Source organism: Leptodactylus fuscus, chromosome 9 (assembly GCF_031893055.1).
Source record: "Leptodactylus fuscus isolate aLepFus1 chromosome 9, aLepFus1.hap2, whole genome shotgun sequence".
NCBI classification, from domain to species: domain Eukaryota; kingdom Metazoa; phylum Chordata; class Amphibia; order Anura; family Leptodactylidae; genus Leptodactylus; species Leptodactylus fuscus.
In genome coordinates this window covers 42,635,151-42,646,091 of record NC_134273.1, presented here as the reverse complement: position 1 = coordinate 42,646,091, position 10,941 = coordinate 42,635,151, and the positions used below count along the sequence as shown (strand labels likewise).

The 10,941-nt window shown below is 42.6% G+C and overlaps 1 protein-coding gene across 1 annotated transcript in view; it reads left to right on the top strand.

Annotated features, from left to right (window-relative positions):
• The first annotated feature begins 822 nt into the window (after positions 1 to 822).
• The window catches only part of MGAT3 (beta-1,4-mannosyl-glycoprotein 4-beta-N-acetylglucosaminyltransferase), a 49,060-nt gene continuing 38,941 nt past the window's right edge, over positions 823 to 10,941 (top strand). Inside the window, exon 1 of the mRNA XM_075286841.1 lies at positions 823 to 1,382. The gene's annotated coding sequence lies outside the window, so the exon portion shown is untranslated. The remainder of the gene's footprint in view (positions 1,383 to 10,941) is intronic.

Below are 10,941 nucleotides of genomic sequence, written 5' to 3'. Positions count from 1 at the left end.
CACGCCGCGATGTTGATACAGCGCATCGGCATCCATTTGTGGCATCTTGCTCCTGATTAGGCCCAAATGAATGAACCTAATTGGGAGTGAGCCTTGTGCTGAAGACGTCGCCGCTATCTCAGCCGTGGAATCCGGGGAAAGAAGGGGCATGTTAGCGGAAAAAGTGAGTGGCTCCCATTCAAATAAATGGAAGCATTTTTTGCAGCCAGATTCTGCGTCAAACTCCGCCTGCAAAAAACTCTATGTGAACAGACCTTTACTGTGTAATTCCACGTCATGATAGTTTGCCATGTTCTAACAAGTAGAAGGTTGTTTGTTCACAAATGGTCAAAATAAAACATTTTATTGAATAAAACATTGTCCTTTTTATTCCACAAACACTGATGACAATTCGTGTACTGCCTAAATATTGTAATCTATCACTTCAGCCAAGAGGGTTTGGGTTGTATGTAAAATAACCAGACTACATGTCATCACATTAACCATGTTTATTGGTTATTGTGTATAATACCTGGTTATTATGAATACTAACACTATCAATGTAACAGTAGTGTATATATATATATATATATATATATATATATATATATATATATATAGTGTAGGAATGTGTATTTGGTGCTATGTCGGTGCAGCTACAGTATATACAGCAGCCCGTATCTGTATACATATATAGGTGACCTGTGTGAGGTATCTGCCCCCTCCTCAGGCACCCTCCACTCAGTGAGCTAGGACTTAGAGGGGCTGCTGACTGTCGCCCTTTTATTTCCCTTGATTTGACTTATCATGAGAGAAGGAGGAGTCACTGACTGGACGGTAACAGGGAGAACAGACACTCTCCAGATAGGCTCCGAGCAAACACAAGGAGAGAGGGAGGAGGGGGCTCACAGAAATGGGGGACAGGGAGTGAGGCAGAGACAAGAGCTGCGGGCTATGGAGACATGAGGAGACGCGGGCGGGAGAGTGCGGGGAAGATGCTGAGAGATGTCAGCACAGGACATGGGCGCCTCTTCTAGCGATACCTACACATCTACATAGCGGCACAGCAGGAAGGAGGGGAGGGCGCTGCACCGGCTCCAGAGGACGCCGCACATAGAGCCCCTGTGTCTGCGGGGGGCACTGCCTCAGCCGCCGCTACGGCTCTTTGTTGATCGCCGCCTGCTACACAGATCCTTGGTGGAGCCCGGACACCGGCACGAGCCGGGCACTCTCACAGAGCACGGCGACTGCTCGCCTCACTGGATATGGGCTCAGAGGCTGAGGGTCTGCCGGGGCTGAGGAGGGGGTCGCTGGACAGGAGCCCGGGCTTTGCCGGCTATTAGTGAGTCCCCCTGCTTGATAAGACTGAAGATCCGCCGCCTGGGACCCACTCTTTGCAATGGGTGAGTAGGGGGCTCCTTCTGGGGGCTTCAGGGATGGGGGAGGCTGTGGGTATAATGCAGAGGGGGCGGGGGATGATGCACACCCACCCCCACACAACATCTCCCCCTACTACCACCTCACATCAGCTGTACCTATGGAGAGCACAGCCATGGGTATCAGCCCTAGTGCCCCTGTATGAGGAGGTGGATGTGATTTCTATACATGTCCACCATCATCATCATCATCCTCCTCATCATCATCAGTGGGAGATTACGGCTAGTCACAGATGAGCTGCTGGCCAATCCTCACAGCCGGCCCCACTGGCCGCCGATGCTATTGCAGGTTTATGATCAATGCCCAGTGCCCTTAGATTCAGGCATATGCAATGGCAGCAGTCCAGCCCTGACATTCTGTTTGCATTCTGCATATGGCATCTTCCAGGTCTCTGCCCCTGTTCACATGATATTATCTTGCGTAGAATCTTGCATTTGCCTATGATGCGCAATAACTTACTGCAGGCAGAAGCCGCCCCTCCCAGCACTGGGCCACAGAAGCCCTGATATTGGCTGACCTTGTGACACAGGTGCACCCAGGCGTATCACAAGCGTCACCACACACGCACACAAAGGGTTAATAATACCTATGATAAGAATTCTGTATACACTGCACGGTTACCAAGACACCAATATTTCTACACTCAATACTGGATATGAGTATGTATAGAGATCAGTGATGTCATATGAACAGGATGTATATGGTGAGCAGCATTTCATTTGTCCTTTTTATGGCCTGATTCTGGTTTGTTCTCATTCACATTGGGTCACTAATGAGTTAATAAGCCTTTAACTGTTACATCGCAACCATAATTTGCAATGGAGCTCTTCACGGAGTCATTTTCTACCATTCGTTCTGGTGGCTACGGACAGAGGTGATGTCATCTGTGTGCCGGGCAGATACGTCATGCAGTTGGATGCCTAGTATGTATGATGAATATTTTACAAGTGCAGTTGTGTAACAGAACCAGATTATGATGAACATATCACATATCTTTACAACTTGCACTTGTTGCAATATGAAGTTAAGTGTGTTCAACGGTGAAGCAGAAGAAGGGTTAACACATAGTAGTTTATGTGCCAGCTACTGTTGATGTCCTGTCAGTGACTACGGGATGTCATGCTCTATGCTTATTACTGACTCTCCAGTATTGTACAGGTTGGGGTGGGTTAGCACCTGCGCCCGGTCTCCGCTTTGTTGGTTTCCGTCTTTTGCCCGAGAAACTGGAAAGGAGATGGAAACCCGGCAGTCATTGTCTGCCCGTGAGGGTCTTCTGGTCTCCGCGGCAAAACCATTTTTTTTAATTTAACGGTCTGACTTTGTGTCCGGTTAAAAGAAAACGGTTTTGCTGCGGAGAGGCAGAAGACGCTCACGGGCGATCACTTTGCAAACCCAAGTGAATGGGTTTGAAAATTGACTGCTGGTTTCCGTCTCCTGTCCAGTTTCTCGGGCAGAAGACAGAAACCTGCAAAGCGGAGACCGGGCGTAGGTGTGAACCCGTCCTCAAGGAGGAGAACATTCACTTTGCAGAATTGTCCTTGTCTGAAGTGCCCGTACACAATATCGTGAATACCCCACCCCCCTTCCTAATAAACAGTGTGTATACAGGAGCCATCGCTGCCTCCATTGTCAAGGTATTTCTGGTTTTGGCAATATGCAAATGAGCTCTTTGGACAATGAAGGTGATGCTGTTGCTCCATAGAGGTAAGCGATTACACCCTTGTTGCACCAAAGAGTTCATTTACATATTCCCCAAAACAGCAATATCAAGGCAACACAGTCATCGATTCACAAGGAAAAAACACAATTTGATTCAGGTAACCCTAACCTATGTATCTGTAGGAGTGGGTTGATAAGCCCATAAGATTAACCTTGGCCAATGGCCAATTTTGGCAGGACTGAACAACTATCTCATGTATATGGGGGTGCCTTTACTTTCGCCCGCCAGCAGATGTAGGCGGTAAAACCGATTGGGCTGGGGGATTTCAACATGGATGAGTCATTTGTTCTCAGGGGACATAAGCTTCTAGCAGACATGTCTGGCGTCTACTTGTTTCCCTTTCCCTATTGAGATGACATGCACACTCGGGAGGATTGGCTGTCAGCTTTCTGAAGTGTATGGCCAGCTATACCCCCACATACATGCTGGGCTGAGTCCAGTGTGCCTCTGTATGGGGCAGTCAGTTATATCCAATATATGGCCGGCCTATGGTCCTGCCTTTCTTTTGTTCTTCTTATCTATCTTCTGAGCTGATTCCATAGATCTATATGCATTAACTAGTCCAAAGGTTTCTGACTGACCCCCGCTGTTGACCCTGCCCAGTAAAAGGAGAAACGCACTCAACGTTGTATGCCTACAATAGGTAAGGAAGACAATATAACAATCTGAGAAATAGGAAGCACTTGACTGTGCTCTAACATTGGACGGTGCAGCGGGATCTCACATCGGTAAGATGTCAAACCACCTGGTGTCTGGTTTAATGGGACTTGCACTTCATAATGTATACCTTATTAATAGATCCATGTGGGATCAGACAGAGGAAGGTATTGTGTTCAGCAAAGTCAGTTATACATTCAGCAAACATTGGCAAATTACTTTTTGTCCTAGGGTTGGGCCACTTTTGCTTAAAAGTAAAATCTCCATTTTTTTCAAGTTTACGGATGATGCTCAATTTTAATCTTGATTTTCTGAATTTTTTCGCTTAAAAAAATGTAAAAGATTTCAGTGAGATGGCATACTGGGAAATTGTCAGATATATGTGATGCAGGGGTCAGTAGTTGGGTCCTACCACCAAACTATTGACAACAGTGAAGAATCTGTTGATCTGAATAGAATATGGAGATTCCAACGCAGATGTGACCCCAACCTTAGGTTGCCAAACTGGACATCTAGACTGGGGGCTCCAGCAACTGTGGCCACCAGCTAATCTTGTCAGCAAGTGGCCATTTTCAGTTGTGTGCTGGCCACATATTTGCGGTTCTTTTCTACGAAAATCAGTGGACCTAACATAAAACTACTCAGTTACAGAAGGTTCCCTGGCAAGAACAGGAGATGCTAGGGGCATCCATTAGAGTTTTCACCCTTTTCGGGCAGAAACCAAGCGGAAACCATTATAGTCTATTGGGGTTGCAGGTAACCACTTTTTTAAGTGGATTAGGTTTCCTTTCGCGGGGGGTCTCCAAACAGACCCCGGAACGGAAACCAAAACAGAGATGCGAACCTAGCCTCAGAAATGTTGGAACCATGACGTGCTCAGTCTGGTATTTTGTTAGGACCTGGTTCTGAATCTTAGGGTTTATGTATTTAAATGATGTAATGTAAAGCTCTACAAATATATATATATATATATATATATATATATATATATATATATATGCATTGTGAAGTCATGTATAAGTGCTGACAAGCTCAGGATAAGTTCATCCTGTTGTGTAATGCCAGAGCACTACTGTACATAGTGATTTTCATAACTCGATCGGTATAGTTGCATTTCTATCTTTTCCAACATGTCCTACAGAATTGTAGTGTATATACAGTACAAATGCTGACCCCTTGACTAACTCCACAGCTTCAAGACCGTTCCCATCATTTAATGATCCGCTGCAGTGTACCCTCAAGCAAGAGCAGTGCATCATCATGTTAAAGACACGGTTAGACTGGAGAAGAAACCTATGGTAGATGATCGGAATTTTTTGGGAGTCAAGTCTTCTCCAAATGATCAGCTATCCAAATAATATTACACGATGGCTATACGAATGAATGGCAGTCTGTATAATACTTGTATGGGCTGGGCTCTCCTGAGATCTTATGGAGTAGCCCTCTGCTCCTGTTCCTAAAGGGGATCACAGAGAGCACATATGGACAGGACTTGTTTTTTATGAGATAACCCTTTATAATCATGGAACTAAGAATCTGTGGAGTCTTAATGACATTTTTGGCAGTTTTATCATACTAGATGATGGTTGTCATAGATATTAAGTTATATGCAGAATTGTTTGCACAATATTATATAAAACCACGTGAGGATGAAAAAAAAAAAACAGTTTTCAGCTAAGACCTCATGGGATGACCCGCAGAAAAAAATGCTGCAGGAAAAAACGTGGTAGCAAAACATTGTGGTTCTTTCCACAGCGCTTTAAACAGAAAGTTTACATAGTTTTCCTCTGCTGACTTTCTGTTACAATTATATCTATGAGGAAACCGCTGGTGTTTCCATATGGTATAATTGACTTGCTGTGATTTCCAAAACCGCCACAATTTTTCCCACAGCGTTTCCGCCGCAGGCAAATCGCAATGTTTGGGTCCCATGGGGCTCCGACCTTAGTCTGAGGCCTCACATTGCGGAAAAGCTGCTTTTTTTTTTTTTTTTTTTTTCTGCATATTTTGCTTTGTTTTTTTGAGCCAAAGTCTGGAGTGTATGTAGCAGAAGGGTATAGTATAAGTGTTTCCTATATATATATATATATATATATATATATATATATATATATATATATATATATATATATAAATTTCCCATTCCTATTGAAGCCATTCTACACCAAATTTCCCATTGGATCAGCATCTAGTTAAGAGTCATTAGATATGTGTACTATAGCAGGTTCTCAAGAGTGTTAAAGAGAGTCTGTCACCTGAGAGTGTTACACCAGGAACACAGATAGGTCACACTCACCCGAATGAAACATCGTTTTCCCCATGACAATTCACACCTCCATTGTCGAGATACTCATTTATTTAACAATATGCAAATGAGCAGTTTGGAGCACTGAGGGCAGTTCTGTTGCTCCAAACTGCTACACCACACACTGCTCTAATATGCCCACCTTCATAAAAAAATATGTGTATATATACTTCTAAGAGCGACGCTGGGTTCACACTAGCGCCCGATCTCCGCTTTCAGAAGACAGAAACCTGGCAGACCATGTCCGACCGTGATTGCCTGTGCTTGTTTTGTGCTCTCCGCAGCAAAACATTTTTTTTTTACCCGGACACAAAGTCCTGCATGTCCGACTTTTGTGTCCGGTTAAAAAAAACACAAAACACTCACAGGCGCTCATGGCCGGACACTTTCCAAACCCATTCAAATGAATGGGTTTGAAAAATGAATGCAGGTTTCTATCTCCTGTTCAGTTTCGGGAAGGAAACGGAAACCTGCAAAACGGAGACCAGGGCGCTGATGTGAACAAGCCCTGAGCTGTAAATTTATGTGGTATTACAAAACTGATTGTAGGACAACTCACAATATGATCGGCGAACAGATATACTGGAAGCAAACATATATACTGCCAAGAGGGAGCTAACTACTGAGCAGGCAATGTGAACCACTATGCTGGGAGCTGAGATACTGTGCAATATAGGGGGTACTCAAAGTGGGAGGAGGGGAGTCAATATAAGCCGCATAGAAGATGCAATCAGATGACAAATAATTGTTTTTTTTTATTTGCTGGCTGATCACAATAACACTTAAGCAGATGAGTTATTGAAAATGACTGTTCTTTATTTATTTAGCTTACTTATATAGCACCATCATATACAGAGATATTGTTGGTCACTGGTTACATTACTTATCAATATGTTGGAGTGTGGGAGGAAACAGGAGTACCCGGAGGAAACCCACACAAACATGGGGAGAACATACAAACTCCTTCCAGATGTCATATAATAGGACTATATAAAGAGGCCTTTAAGGTCTGATCTCATGAACAGTCAGAAACTTTTCACTTTAAGCACCCACATGTTATGACAGGAATGGATTTTTCTTTGGAAAGTTACTTCCTTCATCGGAACTATAGTTCCTGGTCATGGATGGTGCAATAAAGATAATAAGTAAAATACAACTTGCTGTTTGTGAATTGAGGCCAAATGTTAAGGGCTATAACTTATCCACTTGTTTCCTCACTGTTTATACTGGGAGAATTTTTTTTTCCTTATCAGTATGTTTTTGGAGTGTTGGAGGAAACCTATGCAACCACGGGGAGAACATACAAACTCTTTACAGATGGGTTTTGTTGTTTTTTTTTTAAGTGTAGATTGTGAGCCCCATATAGAGCTCACAATGTACATTTTCCCTATCAGTATGTCTTTGGAGTATGGGAGGAAATCCACACAAACACGGAGAGAACATACAAACTCTTGCAGATGTTATTCCTGGCAGGATTTGAACCTAGGACCCCAGCGCTGCAAGGCTGCAGTGCTAACCACTGAGCCACCATGTTGCCCCCAACTCCTTGCAGATGTTGTCCTTGGCAGTATTCAAACCCAGGACTCCAGCGCTGCAAGGAGCACTGCACTGGGCCACTATGCTGCCTGGGAGAACTTTTTCCAGGTATTTCATCAACTTCCTTTTGTGTTGTTCTAGCTTATTCTGTGAACAATATTCTCCTTTTTTATATTAGTTCTTCTCCAGTTTCCCTCACAAACCTCTTACCTGTTCTTTCACAAGACTGCAACATTCTTATTCTCTTATATTTTACTGAATTTAAAGGGATTATCTAATTTTTACAATGCCTTTGATACAAACATCCACCCCAAAAAAGCTGATCATGGGTATTCCCAATTATTATCAGTGACTATAATGTGAGGGGGGTTCCCAAAATTAGGAAATGAATGTTTCCCCTGCAGCAACACTAATCCCAGGAAATATAAAGCATTACATGGTGAACTTTGAAATCAGTGACTAAGCAGATATACTGGATCCTCCAAAGAGAGACTGTGTTTGCAGCCATTCTCTACCAGGACTGTGGCGTTGTAGTCGTAGTCATGGAGTTCGGTTCAGATTTAAAGGGTTTCCCCATCTCCCTGTTTCAGCAGCTTTGCCTGATGTTTCTTCTTCTCACTTCCTGTATTTTTCATCAAACAGTCAAAGCTGCTCCCTCAAGCTTGCTGAACAGCACACTATGAAGTATCAAAATATAGACTTTGTCTTTAAGATGAGCGATTTTATATTAAGAGTACTAGAAATCTAGTATAAATGCAGATCAAATAACATGCCCAGTAAATGTATAAAAAAACAAAAACTTGAGTCTTTAGTAGATGATATCTTTTTTAATGGCTAACTCATAATGATAACAGAATATAACGTTTCAAAGCTCTTTGGCTTCTTCTTCAGATATAACTAAGAACAATTTCTGAAGGCTGCATATTTATGTACAACAGGACACATAGGGATAGGATTTCAGGAGGGAGGGGGATGAGGAGAAGAGGCTTATTAGTATATACATGTAAACAATTCACAGTTCCCAGGTTCTTATCTCTTCGGCTGTCTTAGTTCAGTGATTTCTATAGCATGACATGAACCCATGTGAGACATTCATTCCATTCTCCAAAGTGTTAAATAGGGTCATGCACTTGTATTCATGAATTCGTCTCTGTCTCCTTGATTTAAAATTCCCTCTTAAAATCTAAATTTTCATGCCATTGGTGATATTATGATCTTCATTGCAGAAATGTTTTGGCACGGGAAGGTCCATTCTCTGTTCTCTAGTTGTAATTGTACAATTGTACAGAGAGCAGTGACTGACATCATTTGTCCTATCTTATCAGACAGGTTCGGCTCTATGAAAACGATGTGGGGGGGGATAATCTCACAACAATGTATTTAGGAAAACTCTTGAATTTACATAACCTAGCAGTATAGATGGGATCATTGAGATGGGAATACCCCTTTAATTCAGATATGATATTTAGTGAATCATTTATTAAATACATAGCTTGCTGCATATCTAATTTCATAAGAAGTTAGGTAATCTTTTGAATCTTATTCTAGGATGTTCTAAGGGCAGTAGAAAATCGTCTATCACCTCTCCCTTAGGAGACTCTCAGGCACTGTATTTAGCATTAGATGTCAGAATATATGTCAGTTTAGATGTCCGCTATTAGATAATGTTACTCAATTGACTGGGTGTTTATGATCAGGTTTCCTTTATTACAATTCCAGGTATTATAGATTACTTTGTGAGACTTCTTTGAATATATATAATTTACAAATGCAGTCATCTATTTGGCAGTAGTGTGAGTCACTAAGATAAATGGTAGTCACTCCAGTCTATCCTGTAGTGTCATGCCACTGCAGCAAGTAGTGATTTCAGCCGGCGGATTCTTGTCAGTATCAGTCATTACGCCTGCATTTTTTAGACTTGTCCTTGAGACTTGTTATGTGTGCATGAAAGATGACCCGTACGCTGAATCCACAGCTTTGAGACCGCGCTGATCAGCCGCATTGTACTCTCAGGCTAGAGTGGTGCATCAGCTGCCGCAATGAAGATATGAGAAGACCGAAGCTCAACTCCGGAAATAGCAGACTATGGGCAATCATATTCGCTCATAAACGTGAGAACATTTTATTGGTCAGTGATTGGAATTGTTTACTTATCAAGTATTATATATGCTATTTCCCCACGTGGTATCTGCTACGTATAGATATAATACCAGAGAGTTTTGGTCCACATTTTATGTCCAGTCAATACTGGATAGACACCTAAGACACTGAATGAATTCGGCTCTCCATGACTTAAAGGACAGTAATAGAAAGTCTGCACACCACTGGAGAATCCTAAATGAAGCAATGGCGCCCTTCTTCATCCAGATACACAATTTGGCAGTTTAGTGGGGCAATAACTTCTTTTTTGGTCAGATTTAGATAAAAGGATAAAACCATATTCCCCAACTCTTTCCTTGGTTTTCTTGTATACACCTTATCTTTGATCACTCCGGAAGTCTTGTGATCATGTTGGCCATTTAACTAGGCTTTTCTATCTTCCTAATCTTCTTCCCATTTCTGTTGAACCGTTTGAGCATTCTCTGTCTTCCAGTATTGTTGGATTATCCGCTTTCGTTCTTCATCTGTTGTATTACCAGCCGTATTTAATTATCTGAATAATGGAATAGAAAATTAGGGGGGATTTATAGTCTAAACACAGAACAGGCACAGCTTCACTTCTGATAGTGCTCTTCAGAAATGAAGTAATTGAAGGCTTTTTGATAAATTCCCCCCCCCCCCCCCCCCATATACCTACTGATGCACCCCTGTATGTGGGACGTGGGCAATGTATGTGACAGTCACATCATAAAAAATGGGGCATGACTGGCACATTTTGTGTTTGTGTCATTAGAAGGTGTGTGACATTCATCTAAACGACGGGACGTGCTGTTCCTCAAAGGGTGGTGGAGCTTTAGGAAAAGGAGCATGAGGAGGAGAACATTTTCACAGTGAGCTTTACATGCTGGATCTCCCAGAGGTCAGCTTCTAAAAGTTGGCATCTATGACAATGCACATTAAATTTAGGTTGCCTGAACCCATCAATATCAGAGGGACTAGATAACCATCTAGCGTGTATGGAGGCCTCCTGAGAAGGTTGGAAAACGGCATTCCTGATACTTGTGTTCACAGGTGAGATGCCTGCAGAGATGTCTGACAGCAGCTTTCTAGTCTGACAGCATTCAACACATGCACACTTGACTGAGCTGGGTTTGTGTCAGTGGGGTCAGTAGAATAGGTTGGCAATTTCAGATTGGTGGAGTTCATG